At 45.0% G+C, this 16,386-nt stretch overlaps 1 long non-coding RNA gene across 1 annotated transcript in view; it reads right to left on the bottom strand.

The window, feature by feature from the left end:
* Positions 1–938: 938 nt before the first annotated feature.
* LOC141584491 (uncharacterized) overlaps positions 939–16,386 on the bottom strand; it is a 467,917-nt gene continuing 452,469 nt past the window's right edge. The window contains exon 3 of the long non-coding RNA XR_012517566.1: positions 939–992. This is a non-coding gene — a long non-coding RNA (uncharacterized LOC141584491). The remainder of the gene's footprint in view (positions 993–16,386) is intronic.

The following is a 16,386-nucleotide window of genomic DNA, read 5'->3' as shown; positions in this document are numbered from 1 at the left end:
TGGCTCATGATGACAGGGACCACTCTCATTTCACCCTCAGAGGCAGACAAGAGGACTGCAAAGGACTCAGGTGTCGTCCCTGCTGACTGAAGAGGACTCCCATTTCCCCACGAACCCAAAGACACAGCAAAAGTAGCTTTCTCTTTGAAGAGCACACAACTTTTCCAAAATACACAGCTAAAACGGTCCCCGCTTTAGCTGTGTATTCTGAAAAACATGTCTAGCATTCAAAGCACGGACAGTTTTAGATGTGTATTTTCAGAAAGTTGTCTCTACCTGCCATAGCTCATGAAGTCAAAACGAGTGAGCTGTGTCCCCTTGATTTGAGCATTCTTTTAGTAAGAAAGGATTAAGTTCAATTTGAATTTTGGAAAACTGCTTCTCATCATGTCAATCAGCTGTCAGTTTTGTGTGTTAATTTCTAGGAGAGGTAATAGAGTCAATCCAAAACCAAAGGTGTATTCAAGTCCAGATTGACAAGTCAAACCAAGAAAGCAGGCACTGAGCTGGCAGAGGGATCTTTTCCCAGTGGGCGTTAAGGCCCACATAAATCCCTGTGAAGGAATCGGGAATCAGAGACAGAAAGGGACTCGCCTAAGGCTTGTCACATGAACGTGCCTGGCAGACTGACTGGCGGAGGGCGGGAAATCAAATCCAAATATTCGGACTTGTAATTTCACAGGGTGCACCGCCTCCCCCAGGCCCAATGTGGCACTTCAATGGCTTAACGAGGGCTTGACGGGATGGATGTCAACATGAAAAGACATTCGATTCCATCGGACCTGTCTTTGGCCCATTGTCTCTAAGGAGAATGTGCCTGGTTCAAATTCTCACTTTGCTTCTCACCTGAGAGATGTGACCTCAGTGGTCAATGGGAAATGAGCTGGTTTCAGTCACCAACCTCTCACTCATCACCAAGAAAATTTCCTTCAACCATACATGGATTGTGTTTTCAGGAGTGCTGGGCTTCATCCACAGTTGTTAGTAACATGCTAAAAGAGGAAAAAAGATTTGCTGCTCAGGAATGGAGACAGAAATACAGACACACACACACAGACACACACACACACACACACACACACACACACTCAGACACACACACGACACAAAAATCACCCAACAACAGGCCGCACACACAACTGCTCGTGTTCAGCAAAATACTTAGTGGTATGAGGTGGGCTTTGAACCCGTCCATGCTCCAAAGGAAGACACACCTTTTGCTATTTCACCCGTCTATTCTCGTACGGAATGTGAATAATTCTTTCAGACATGGCTCATGATGACAGGGACCGCTCTCATTTCACCCTCAGAGGCAGACAAGAGGACTGCAGAGGACTCAGGTGTCGTCCCTGCTGACTGAAGAGGACTCCCGTTTCCCCTCGAACCCAAAGACACAGCAAAAGTAGCTTTCTCTTTGAAGAGCACACAACTTTTTCAAAATACACAGCTAAAACGGTCCCCACTTTAAGTGCTTTGGCACTTAAAGCGGGGACCGTTTTAGCTGTGTATTCTGAAAAACATGTCTAGCATTCAAAGCACGGACAGTTTTAGCTGTGTATTTTCAAAAAGTTGTCTCTACCTGCCATAGCTCATGAAGTCAAAACGAGTGAGCTGTGTCGCCTTGATTTGAGCATTCTTTTAGTAAGAAAGGATTAAGTTCAATTTGAATTTTGGAAAACTGCTTCTCATCTTGTCAATCAGCTGTCAGTTTTGTGTGTTAATTTCTAGGAGAGGTAATAGAGTCAATCCAAAACCAAAGGTGTATTCAAGTCCAGATTGACAAGTCAAACCAAGAAAGCAGGCACTGAGCTGGCAGAGGGATCTTTCCCCAGTGAGCGTTAAGGCCCACATAAATCCCTGTGAAGGATTCGGGAATCAGAGACAGAAAGGGACTCGCCTAAGGCTTGTCACATGAAAGTGCCTGGCAGACTGACTGGCAGAGGGCTGGAAATCAAATCCAAATCTTCGGACGTGTAATTTCACAGGGTGGACCGCCTCCCCCAGGCCCAAAGTGACACTTCAATGGCTTAACGAGGGCTTGACGGGATTGATGTCAACATGAAAAGACATTCGATTCCATCGGACCTGTCTTTGGCCCATTGTCTCCAAGGAGAATGTGCCTGATTCAAATTCTCACTTTTCTTCTCACCTGAGAGATGTGACCTCAGTGGTCAATGGGAAATGAGCTGGTTTCAGTCACCAACCTCTCACTCATCGCCAAGAAAATTTCCTTCAACCATACATGGATTGTGTTTTCAGGAGTGCTGGGCTTCATCCACAGTTGTGAGTAACATGCTAAAAGAGGAAAAAAGATTTGCTGCTCAGGAATGGAGACAGAAATACAGACACAGACACACACACACACACACACACACACACACACATACACACACATGACACAAAAATCACCCAAACACAGGCCGCACACACAACTGCTCGTGTTCAGCAAAATACTTAGTGGTATGAGGTGGGCTTTGAACCCGTCCATGCTCCAAAGGAAGACACACCTTTTGCTATTTCACCCGTCTATTCTCGTAGGGAATGTGAATAATTCTTTCAGACATGGCTCATGATGACAGGGACCACTCTCATTTCACCCTCAGAGGCAGACAAGAGGACTGCAAAGGACTCAGGTGTCGTCCCTGCTGACTGAAGAGGACTCCCATTTCCCCACGAACCCAAAGACACAGCAAAAGTAGCTTTCTCTTTGAAGAGCACACAACTTTTCCAAAATACACAGCTAAAACGGTCCCCGCTTTAGCTGTGTATTCTGAAAAACATGTCTAGCATTCAAAGCACGGACAGTTTTAGATGTGTATTTTCAGAAAGTTGTCTCTACCTGCCATAGCTCATGAAGTCAAAACGAGTGAGCTGTGTCCCCTTGATTTGAGCATTCTTTTAGTAAGAAAGGATTAAGTTCAATTTGAATTTTGGAAAACTGCTTCTCATCATGTCAATCAGCTGTCAGTTTTGTGTGTTAATTTCTAGGAGAGGTAATAGAGTCAATCCAAAACCAAAGGTGTATTCAAGTCCAGATTGACAAGTCAAACCAAGAAAGCAGGCACTGAGCTGGCAGACGGATCTTTTCCCAGTGGGCGTTAAGGCCCACATAAATCCCTGTGAAGGAATCGGGAATCAGAGACAGAAAGGGACTCGCCTAAGGATTGTCACATGAACGTGCCTGGCAGACTGACTGGCGGAGGGCGGGAAATCAAATCCAAATATTCGGACTTGTAATTTCACAGGGTGCACCGCCTCCCCCAGGCCCAATGTGGCACTTCAATGGCTTAACGAGGGCTTGACGGGATGGATGTCAACATGAAAAGACATTCGATTCCATCGGACCTGTCTTTGGCCCATTGTCTCTAAGGAGAATGTGCCTGGTTCAAATTCTCACTTTGCTTCTCACCTGAGAGATGTGACCTCAGTGGTCAATGGGAAATGAGCTGGTTTCAGTCACCAACCTCTCACTCATCACCAAGAAAATTTCCTTCAACCATACATGGATTGTGTTTTCAGGAGTGCTGGGCTTCATCCACAGTTGTGAGTAACATGCTAAAAGAGGAAAAAAGATTTGCTGCTCAGGAATGGAGACAGAAATACAGACATACACACACAGACACACACACACACACACACACACACACGACACAAAAATCACCCAAACACAGGCCGCACACACAACTGCTCGTGTTCAGCAAAACACTTAGTGGTATGAGGTGGGCTTTGAACCCGTCCATGCTCCAAAGGAAGACACACGTTTTGCTATTTCACCCGTCTATTCTCGTTGGGAATGTGAATAATTCTTTCAGACATGGCTCATGATGACAGGGACCACTCTCATTTCACCCTCAGAGGCAGACAAGAGGACTGCAAAGGACTCAGGTGTCGTCCCTGCTGACTGAAGAGGACTCCCATTTCCCCTCGAACCCAAAGACACAGCAAAAGTAGCTTTCTCTTTGAAGAGCACACAACTTTTTCAAAATACACAGCTAAAACGGTCCCCGCTTTAGCATTTAAGGTGGGGACCGTTTTAGCTGTGTATTCTGAAAAACATGTCTAGCATTCAAAGCACGGACAGTTTTAGCTGTGTATTTTCAAAAAGTTGTCTCTACCTGACATAGCTCATGAAGTCAAAACGAGTGAGCTGTGTCCCCTTGATTTGAGCATTCTTTTAGTAAGAAAGGGTTAACTTCAATTTGAATTTTGGAAAACTGCTTCTCATCTTGTCAATCAGCTGTCAGTTTTTTGTGTTAATTTCTAGGAGAGGTAATAGAGTCAATCCAAAACCAAAGGTGTATTCAAGTCCAGATTGACAAGTCAAACCAAGAAAGCAGGCACTGAGCTGGCAGAGGGATCTTTTCCCAGTGGGCGTTAAGGCCCACATAAATCCCTGTGAAGGAATCGTTAATCAGAGACAGAAAGGGACTCGCCTAAGGCTTGTCACATGAAAGTGCCTGGCAGACTGACTGGCAGAGGGCTGGAAATCAAATCCAAATCTGCGGACGTGTAATTTCACAGGGTGCACCGCCTACCCCAGGCCCAATGTGACACTTCAATGGCTTAACGAGGGCTTGACGGGATGGATGTCAACATGAAAAGACATTCGATTCCATCGGACCTGTCTTTGGCCCATTGTCTCTAAGGAGAATGTGCCTGGTTCAAATTCTCACTTTGCTTCTCACCTGAGAGATGTGACCTCAGTGGTCAATGGGAAATGAGCTGGTTTCAGTCACCAACCTCTCACTCATCACCAAGAAAATTTCCTTCAACCATACATGGATTGTGTTTTCAGGAGTGCTGGGCTTCATCCACAGTTGTGAGTAACATGCTAAAAGAGGAAAAAAGATTTGCTGCTCAGGAATGGAGACAGAAATACAGACACACACACACAGACACACACACACACACACACACACACACATGACACAAAAATCACCCAAACACTGGCCGCACACAAAACTGCTCGTATTCAGCAAAATACTTAGTGGTATGAGGTGGGCTTTGAACCCGTCCATGCTCCAAAGGAAGACACACCTTTTGCTATTTCACCCGTCTATTCTCGTAGGGAATGTGAATAATTCTTTCAGACATGGCTCATGATGACAGGGACCACTCTCATTTCACCCTCAGAGGCAGACAAGAGGACTGCAAAGGACTCAGGTGTCGTCCCTGCTGACTGAAGAGGACTCCCATTTGCCCTCGAACCAAAAGACACAGCAAAAGTAGCTTTCTCTTTGAAGAGCACACAACTTTTTCAAAATACACAGCTAAAACGGTCCCCGCTTTAGCTGTGTATTCTGAAAAACATGTCTAGCATTCAAAGCACGGACAGTTTTAGCTGTGTATTTTCAGAAAGTTGTCTCTACCTGCCATAGCTCATGAAGTCAAAACGAGTGAGCTGTGTCCCCTTGATTTGAGCATTCTTTTAGTAAGAAAGGATTAAGTTCAATTTGAATTTTGGAAAACTGCTTCTCATCTTGTCAATCAGCTGTCAGTTTTGTGTGTTAATTTCTAGGAGAGGTAATAGAGTCAATCCAAAACCAAAGGTGTATTCAAGTCCAGATTGACAAGTCAAACCAAGAAAGCAGGCACTGAGCTGGCAGAGGGATCTTTTCCCAGTGGGCGTTAAGGCCCACATAAATCCCTGTGAAGGAATCGGGAATCAGAGACAGAAAGGGACTCGCCTAAGGCTTGTCACATGAAAGTGCCTGGCAGACTGACTGGCAGAGGGCTGGAAATCAAATCCAAATCTTCGGACGTGTAATTTCACAGGGTGCACCGCCTCCCCCAGGCCCAATGTGACACTTCAATGGCTTAACGAGGGCTTGACGGGATGGATGTCAACATGAAAAGACATTCGATTCCATCGGACCTGTCTTTGGCCCATTGTCTCTAAGGAGAATGTGCCTGGTTCAAATTCTCACTTTGCTTCTCACCTGAGAGATGTGACCTCAGTGGTCAATGGGAAATGAGCTGGTTTCAGTCACCAACCTCTCACTCATCACCAAGAAAATTTCCTTCAACCATACATGGATTGTGTTTTCAGGAGTGCTGGGCTTCATCCACAGTTGTGAGTAACATGCTAAAAGAGTAAAAAAGATTTGCTGCTCAGGAATGGAGACAGAAATACAGACACACAAACACAGACACACAGACACACACACACACAAACACACACACACACACAAACATCACACAAAAATCACCCAAACACAGGCCGCACACAAAACTGCTCGTGTTCAGCAAAATACTTAGTGGTATGAGTTGGGCTTTGAACCCGTCCATGCTCCAAAGTAAGACACACCTTTTGCTATTTCACCCGTCTATTCTCGTAGGGAATGTGAATAATTCTTTCAGATGTGGCTCATGATGACAGGGACCACTCTCATTTCACCCTCAGAGGCAGACAAGAGGACTGCAAAGGACTCAGGTGTCGTCCCTGCTGACTTAAGAGGACTCCCATTTCCCCTCGAACCCAAAGACACAGCAAAAGTAGCTTTCTCTTTGAAGAGCACACAACTTTTTCAAAATACACAGCTAAAACGGTCCCCGCTTTAAGTGCTAAAGCGGGGACCGTTTTAGCTGTGTATTCTGAAAAACATGTCTAGCATTCAAAGCACGGACAGTTTTAGCTGTGTATTTTTAAAAAGTTGTCTCTACCTGCCATAGCTCATGAAGTCAAAACGAGTGAGATGTGTCCCCTTGATTTGAGAATTCTTTTAGTAAGAAAGGATTAAGTTCAATTTGAATTTTGGAAAACTGCTTCTCATCTTGTCAATCAGCTGTCAGTTTTGTGTGTTAATTTCTAGGAGAGGTAATAGAGTCAATCCACAACCAAAGGTGTATTCAAGTCCAGATTGACAAGTCAAACCAAGAAAGCAGGCACTGAGCTGGCAGAGGGATCTTTTTCCAGTGGGCAATAAGGCCCACATAAATCCCTGTGAAGGAATCGTGAATCAGAGGCAGAATGGGACTCGCCTAAGGCTTGTCACATGAAAGTGCCTGGCAGACTGTCTGGCAGAGGGCTGGAAATCAAATCCAAATCTTCGGACGTGTAATTTCACAGGGTGCACCGCCTCCCCCAGGCCCAATGTGACACTTCAATGGCTTAACGAGGGCTTGACGGGATGGATGTCAACATGAAAACACATTCGATTCCATCGGACCTGTCTTTGGCCCATTGTCTCTATGGAGAATGTGCCTGGTTCAAATTCTCACTTTGCTTCTCACCTGAGAGATGTGACCTCAGTGGTCAATGGGAAATGAGCTGGTTTCAGTCACCAACCTCTCACTCATCACCAAGAAAATTTCCTTCAACCATACATGGATTGTGTTTTCAGGAGTGCTGGGCTTCATCCTCAGTTGTGAGTAACATGCTAAAAGAGGAAAAAAGATTTGCTACTCAAGAATGGAGACAGAAATACAGACACACACACACAGGCACACACACACACACACACACACACACACACACGACACAAAAATCACACAAACACAGGCCGCACACACAACTGCTCGTGTTCAGCAAAATACTTAGTGGTATGAGGTGGGATTTGAACCCGTCCATACTCCAAAGGAAGACACACCTTTTGCTATTTCACCCGTCTATTCTCGTAGGGAATGTGAATTATTTTTTCAGACATGGCTCATGATGACAGGGACCAATCTCATTTCACCCTCAGAGGCAGACAGGAGGACTGCAAAGACTCAGGTGACGTCCCTGCTGACTGAAGAGGACTCCCATTTCCCCTCGAACCCAAAGACACAGCAAAAGTAGCTTTCTCTTTGAAGAGCACACAACTTTTTCAAAATACACAGCTAAAACGGTCCCCGCTTTACGTGCTAAAGCACTTAAAGCGGGGACCGTTTTAGCTGTGTATTCTGAAAAACATGTCTAGCATTCAAAGCACGGACAGTTTTAGCTGTGTATTTTGAAAAAGTTGTCTCTACCTGCCATAGCTCATGAAGTCAAAACGAGTGAGCTGTGTCCCCTTGATTTGAGAATTCTTTTAGTAAGAAAGGATTAAGTTCAATTTGAATTTTGGAAAACTGCTTCTCATCTTGTCAATCAGCTGTCAGTTTTGTGTGTTAATTTCTAGGAGAAGTAATAGAGTCAATCCAAAACCAAAGGTGTATTCAAGTCCAGATTGACAAGTCAAACAAAGAAAGCAGGCACTGAGCTGGCAGAGGGATCTTTTCCCAGTGGGCGTTAAGGCCCACATAAATCCCTGTGAAGGAATCGGGAATCAGAGACAGAAAGGGACTCGCCTAAGGCTTGTCACATGAAAGTGCCTGACAGACTGACTGGCAGAGGGCTGGAAATCAAATCCAAATCTTCGGACGTGTAATTTCACAGGGTGCACCGCCTCCCCCAGGCCCAATGTGACACTTCAATGGCTTAACGAGGGCTTGACGGGATGGATGTCAACATGAAAAGACATTCGATTTTATCGGACCTGTCTTTGGCCCATTGTCTCTAAGGAGAATGTGCCTGGTTCAAATTCTCACTTTGCTTCTCACCTGAGAGATGTGACCTCAGTGGTCAATGGGAAATGAGCTGGTTTCAGTCACCAACCTCTCACTCATCACCAAGAAAATTTCCTTCAACCATACATGGATTGTGTTTTCAGGAGTGCTGGGCTTCATCCACAGTTGTGAGTAACATGCTAAAAGAGGAAAAAAGATTTGCTGCTCAGGAATGGAGACAGAAATACAGACACACACACACAGACACACACACACACACACACATGACACAAAAATCACCCAAACACAGGCCGCACACACAACTGCTCGTGTTCAGCAAATACTTAGTGGTATGAGGTGGGCTTTGAACCCGTCCATGCTCCAAAGGAAGACACACCTTTTGCTATTTCACCCGTCTATTCTCGTAGTGAATGTGAGTAATTCTTTCAGACATGGCTCATGATGACAGGGACCACTCTCATTTCACCCTCAGAGGCAGACAAGAGGACTGCAAAGGACTCAGGTGTCGTCCCTGCTGACTGAAGAGGACTCCCATTTCCACTCGAACCCAAAGACACAGCAAAAGTAGCTTTCTCTTTGAAGAGCACACAACTTTTTCAAAATACACAGTTAAAATGGTCGCCGCTTTAGCTGTGTATTCTGAAAAACATGTCTAGCATTCAAAGCACGGACAGTTTTAGCTGTGTATTTTCAAAAAGTTGTCTCTACCTGCCATAGCTCATGAAGTCAAAACGAGTGAGCTGTGTCGCCTTGATTTGAGCATTCTTTTAGTAAGAAAGGATTAAGTTCAATTTGAATTTTGGAAAACTGCTTCTCATCTTGTCAATCAGCTGTCAGTTTTGTGTGTTAATTTCTAGGAGAGGTAATAGAGTCCATCCAAAACCAAAGGTGTATTCAAGTCCAGATTGACAAGTCAAACCAAGAAAGCAGGCACTGAGCTGGCAGAGGGATCTTTTCCCAGTGAGCGTTAAGGCCCACATAAATCCCTGTGAAGGAATCGGGAATCAGAGACAGAAAGGGACTCGCCTAAGTCTTGTCACATGAAAGTGCCTGGCAGACTGACTGGCAGAGGGCTGGAAATCAAATCCAAATCTTCGGACGTGTAATTTCACAGGGGGCACCGCCTCCCCCAGGCCCAATGTGACACTTCAATGGCTTAACGAGGGCTTGACGGGATGGATGTCAACATGAAAAGACATTCAATTCCATCGGACTTGTCTTTAGCCCATTGTCTCTAAGGAGAATGTGCCTGGTTCAAATTCTCACTTTGCTTCTCACCTGAGAGATGCGACCTCAGTGGTCAATGGGAAATGAGCTGGTTTCAGTCACCAACCTCTCACTCATCACCAAGAAAATTTCCTTCAACCATACATGGATTGTGTTTTCAGGAGTGCTGGGGTTCATCCACAGTTGTGAGTAACATGCTAAAAGAGGAAAAAAGATTTGCTGCTCAGGAATGGAGACAGAAATACAGACACACACACACAAACACACACACACAGACACACACACACACACACACACACACACATGACAAAAAATCACCCAAACGCAGGCCGCACACACAACTGCTCGTGTTCAGCAAAATACTTAGTGGTATGAGGTGGGCTTTGAACCCGTCCATGCTCCAAAGGAAGACACACCTTTTGCTATTTCACCCGTCTATTCTTGTAGGGAATGTGAATAATTCTTTCAGACATGGCTCATGATGACAGGGACCACTCTCATTTCACCCTCAGAGGCAGACAAGAGGACTGCAAAGGACTCAGGTGTCGTCCCTGCGGACTGAAGAGGACTCCCATTTCCCCTCGAACCGAAAGACACAGCAAAAGTAGCTTTCTCTTTGAAGAGCACACAACTTTTTCAAAATACACAGCTAAAACGGTCCCCGCTTTAGCTGTGTATTCTGAAAAACATGTCTAGCATTCAAAGCACGGACAGTTTTAGCTGTGTATTTTCAAAAAGTTGTCTCTACCTGTCATAGCTCATGAAGTCAAAACGAGTGAGCTGTGTCCCCTTGATTTGAGCATTCTTTTAGTAAGAAAGGATTAAGTTCAATTTGAATTTTGGAAAACTGCTTCTCATCTTGTCAATCAGCTGTCAGTTTTGTGTGTTAATTTCTAGGAAAGGTAATAGAGTCAATCCAAAACCAAAGGTGTATTCAAGTCCAGATTGACAAGTCAAACCAAGAAAGCAGGCACTGAGCTGGCAGAGGGATCTTTTCCCAGTGGGCGTTAAGGCTCACATAAATCCCTGTGAAGGAATCGGGAATCAGAGACAGAAAGGGACTCACCTAAGGCTTGTCACATGAAAGTGCCTGGCAGACTGACTGGCAGAGGGCTGGAAATCAAATCCAAATCTTCGGACGTGTAATTTCACAGGGTGCACCGCCTCCCCCAGGCCCAATGTGACACTTCAATGGCTTAACGAAGGCTTGACGGGATGGATGTCAACATGAAAAGACATTCGATTCCATCGGACCTGTCTTTGGCCCATTGTCTCTATGGAGAATGTGCCTTTTTCAAATTCTCACTTTGCTTCTCACCTGAGAGATGTGACCTCAGTGGTCAATGGGAAATGAGCTGGTTTCAGTCACCAACCTCTCACTCATCACCAAGAAAATTTCCTTCAACCATACATGGATTGTGTTTTCAGGAGTGCTGGGCTTCATCCACAGTTGTGAGTAACATGCTAAAAGAGGAAAAAAGATTTGCTGCTCAGGAATGGAGACAGAAATACAGACACACACACACACACACACACACACGACACAAAAATCACCCAAACACAGGCCGCACACACAACTGCTCGTGTTCAGCAAAATACTTAGTGGTATGAGGTGGGATTTGAACCCGTCCATGCTCCAAAGGAAGACACACCTTTTGCTATTTCACCCGTCTATTCTCGTAGGGAATGTGAATAATTCTTTCAGACATGGCTCATGATGACAGGGACCACTCTCATTTCACCCTCAGAGGCAGACAAGAGGACTGCAAAGGACTCAGGTGTCGTCCCTGCTGACTGAAGAGGACTCCCATTTCCCCTCGAACCCAAAGACACAGCAAAAGTAGCTTTCTCTTTGAAGAGCACACAACTTTTTCAAAATACACAGCTAAAACGGTCCGCGCTTTAAGTGCTTTAGCACTTAAAGAAGGGACCGTTTTAGCTGTGTATTCTGAAAAACATGTCTAGCATTCAAAGCACGGACAGTTTTAGCTGTGTATTTTCAAAAAGTTGTCTCTACCTGCCATAGCTCATGAAGTCAAAACGAGTGAGCTGTGTCCCCTTGATTTGAGCATTCTTTTAGTAAGAAAGGATTAAGTTCATTTTGAATTTTGGAAAACTGCTTCTCATCTTGTCAATCAGCTGTCAATTTTGTGTGTTAATTTCTAGGAGAGGTAATAGAGTCAATCCAAAACCAAAGGTGTATTCAAGTCCAGATTGACAAGTCAAACCGAGAAAGCAGGCACTGAGCTGGCAGAGGGATCTTTTCCCAGTGGGCGTTAAGGCCCACATAAATCCCTGTGAAGGAATCGGGAATCAGAGACAGAAAGGGACTCGCCTAAGGCTTGTCACATGAAAGTGCCTGGCAGACTGACTGGCAGAGGGCTGGAAATTAAATCCAAATCTTCGGACGTGTAATTTCACAGGGTGCACCGCCTCCCCCAGGCCCAATGTGACACTTCAATGGCTTAACGAGGGCTTGACGGGATGGATGTCAACATGAAAAGACATTCGATTCCATCGGACCTGTCTTTGGCCCATTGTCTCTAAGGAGAATGTGCCTGGTTCAAATTCTCACTTTGCTTCTCACCTGAGAGATGTGACCTCAGTGGTCAATGGGAAATGAGCTGGTTTCAGTCACCAACCTCTCACTCATCACCAAGAAAATTTCCTTCAACCATACATGGATTGTGTTTTCAGGAGTGCTGGGCTTCATCCACAGTTGTGAGTAACATGCTAAAAGAGGAAAAAAGATTTGCTGCTCAGGAATGGAGACAGAAATACAGACACACACACACAGACACACACAAACACACACACACACACACACGACACAAAAATCACCCAAACAGAGGCCGCACACACAACTGATCGTGTTCAGCAAAATACTTAGTGGTATGAGGTGGGCTTTGAACCCGTCCATGCTCCAAAGGAAGACACACCTTTTGCTATTTCACCCGTCTATTCTTGTAGGGAATGTGAATAATTCTTTCAGACATGGCTCATGATGACAGGGACCACTCTCATTTCACCCTCAGAGGCAGACAAGAGGACTGCAAAGGACTCAGGTGTCGTCCCTGAGGACTGAAGAGGACTCCCATTTCCCCTCGAACCCAAAGACACAGCAAAAGTAGATTTCTCCTTGAAGAGCACACAACTTTTTCAAAATACACAGCTAAAACGGTCCCCGCTTTAGCTGTGTATTCTGAAAAACATGTCTAGCATTCAAAGCACGGACAGTTTTAGCTGTGTATTTTCAAAAAGTTGTCTCTACCTGCCATAGCTCATGAAGTCAAAACGAGTGAGCTGTGTCGCCTTGATTTGAGCATTCTTTTAGTAAGAAAGGATTAAGTTCAATTTGAATTTTGGAAAACTGCTTCTCATCTTGTCAATCAGCTGTCAGTTTTGTGTGTTAATTTCTAGGAGAGGTAATAGAGTCAATCCAAAACCAAAGGTGTATTCAAGTCCAGATTGACAAGTCAAACCAAGAAAGCAGGCACTGAGCTGGCAGAGGGATCTTTCCCCAGTGAGCGTTAAGGCCCACATAAATCCCTGTGAAGGAATCGGGAATCAGAGACAGAAAGGGACTCGCCTAAGGCTTGTCACATGAAAGTGCCTGGCAGACTGACTGGCAGAGGGCTGGAAATCAAATCCAAATCTTCGGACGTGTAATTTCACAGGCTGCACCGCCTCCCCCAGGCCCAATGTGACACTTCAATGGCTTAACGAGGGCTTGACGGGATGGATGTCAACATGAAAAGACATTCGATTCCATCGGACCTGTCTTTGGCCCATTGTCTCCAAGGAGAATGTGCCTGATTCAAATTCTCACTTTGCTTCTCACCTGAGAGATGTGACCTCAGTGGTCAATGGGAAATGAACTGGTTTCAGTCACCAACCTCTCACTCATCGCCAAGAAAATTTCCTTCAACCATACATGGATTGTGTTTTCAGGAGTGCTGGGCTTCATCCACAGTTGTGAGTAACATGCTAAAAGAGGAAAAAAGATTTGCTGCTCAGGAATGGAGACAGAAATAGAGACACACACACACAGAGACACACACACACACACACACACACACATGACACAAAAATCACCCAAACACAGGCCGCACACACAACTGCTCGTGTTCAGCAAAATACTTAGTGGTATGAGGTGGGCTTTGAACCCTTCCATGCTCCAAAGGAAGACACATCTTTTGCTATTTCACCCGTCTATTCTCGTAGGGAATGTGAATAATTCTTTCAGACATGGCTCATGATGACAGGGACCACTCTCATTTCACCCTCAGAGGCAGACAGGAGGACTGCAAAGACTCTGGTGTCGTCCCTGCTGACTGAAGAGGACTCCCATTTCCCCTCGAACCCAAAGACACAGCAAAAGTAGCTTTCTTTTTGAAGAGCACACAACTTTTTCAAAATACACAGCTAAAACGGACCCCGCTTTAAGTGCTTTAACACATAAAGCGGGGACTGTTTTAGCTGTGTATTCTGAAAAACATGTCTAGCATTCAAAGCTCGGACAGTTTTGGCTGTGTATTTTCAAAAAGTTGTCTCTACCTGCCATAGCTCATGAAGTCAAAACGAGTGAGCTGTGTCCCTTTGATTTGAGCATTCTTTAGTAAGAAAGGATTAAGTTCAATTTGAATTTTGGAAAACTGCTTCTCATCTTGTCAATCAGCTGTCAGTTTTGTGTGTTAATTTCTAGGAGAGGTAATAGAGTCAATCCAAAACCAAAGGTGTATTCAAGTCCAGATTGACAAGTCAAACCAAGAAAGCAGGCACTGAGCTGGCAGAGGGATCTTTTCCCAGTGGGCGTTAAGTCCCACATAAATCCCTGTGAAGGAATCGGGAATCAGAGACAGAAAGGGACTCGCCTAAGGCTTGTCACATGAAAGTGCCTGGCATACTGACTGGCAGAGGGCTGGAAATCAAATCCAAATCTTCGGACGTGTAATTTCACAACGTGCACCGCCTCCCCCAGGCCCAATGTGACACTTCAATGGCTTAACGAGGGCTTGACGGGATGGATGTCAACATGAAAAGACATTCGATTCCATCGGACCAGTCTTTGGCCCATTGTCTCTAAGGAGAATGTGCCTGGTTCAAATTCTCACTTTGCTTCTCACCTGAGAGATGTGACCTCAGTGGTTAATGGGAAATGAGCTGGTTTCAGTCACCAACCTCTCACTCATCACCAAGAAAATTTCCTTCAACCATACATGGATTGTGTTTTCAGGAGTGCTGGGCTTCATCCACAGTTGTGAGTAACATGCTAAAAGAGGAAAAAAGATTTGCTGCTCAGGAATGGAGACAGAAATACAGACACACACACACAGACACACAGACACACACACACACACACACACACACACACACACACATGACACAAAAATCACCCAAACAGAGGCCGCACACACAACTGCTCGTGTTCAGCAAAATACTTAGTGGTATGAGGTGGGCTTTGAACCCGTCCATGCTCCAAAGGAAGACACACCTTTTGCTATTTCACCCGTCTATTCTCGTAGGGAATGTGAATAATTCTTTCAGACATGGCTCATGATGACAGGGACCACTCTCATTTCACCCTCAGAGGCAGACAAGAGGACTGCAAAGGACTCAGGTGTCGCCCTGCTGACTGAAGAGGACTCCCATTTCCCCTCGAACCCAAAGACACAGCAAAAGTAGCTTTCTCTTTGAAGAGCACAGAACTTTTTCAAAATACACAGCTAAAACGGTCCCGCTTTAAGTGCTAAAGCACTTAAAACTGGAAAACATGTCTAGCATTCAAAGCACGGACAGTTTTAGCTGTGTATTTTCAAAAAGTTGTCTCTACCTGCCATAGCTCATGAAGTCAAAACGAGTGAGCTGTGTCCCCTTGATTTGAGCATTCTTTTAGTAAGAAAGGATTAAGTTCAATTAGAATTTTGGAAAAATGCTTCTCATTTTGTCAATCAGCTGTCAGTTTTGTGTGTTAATTTCTAGGAGAGGTAATAGAGTCAATCCAAATCCAAAGGTGTATTCAAGTCCAGATTGACAAGTCAAACCAAGAAAGCAGGCACTTAGCTGGCAGAGGGATCTTTTCCCAGTGGGCGTTAAGGCCCACATAAATCCCTGTGAAGGAATCGGGAATCAGAGACAGAAAGGGACTCGCCTAAGGCTTGTCACATGAAAGTGCCTGGCAGACTGACTGGCAGAGGGCTGGAAATCAAATCCAAATCTTCGGACGTGTAATTTCAAAGGGTGCACCGCCTCCCCCAGGCCCAATGTGACACTTCAATGGCTTAACGAGGGCTTGACGGGATGGATGTCAACATGAAAAGACATTCGATTCCATCGGACCTGTCTTTGGCCCATTTTCTCTAAGGAGAATGTGCCTGGTTCAAATTCTCACTTTGCTTCTCACCTGAGAGATGTGACCTCAGTGGTCAATGGGAAATGAGCTGGTTTCAGTCACCAACCTCTCACTCATCACCAAGAAAATTTCCTTCAACCATACATGGATTGTGTTTTCAGGAGTGCTGGGCTTCATCCACAGTTGTGAGTAACATGCTAAAAGAGGAAAAAAGATTTGCTGCTCAGGAATGGAGACAGAAATACAGACACACACACACACACACACACACACACACACACACGACACAAAAATCACCCAAACACAGGCCGCACACA

This window comes from Saimiri boliviensis, chromosome 5, assembly GCF_048565385.1.
Source record: "Saimiri boliviensis isolate mSaiBol1 chromosome 5, mSaiBol1.pri, whole genome shotgun sequence".
Classification (NCBI taxonomy): Eukaryota; Metazoa; Chordata; class Mammalia; order Primates; family Cebidae; genus Saimiri; species Saimiri boliviensis.
This window is presented reverse-complemented; position numbering and strand designations above follow the sequence as displayed.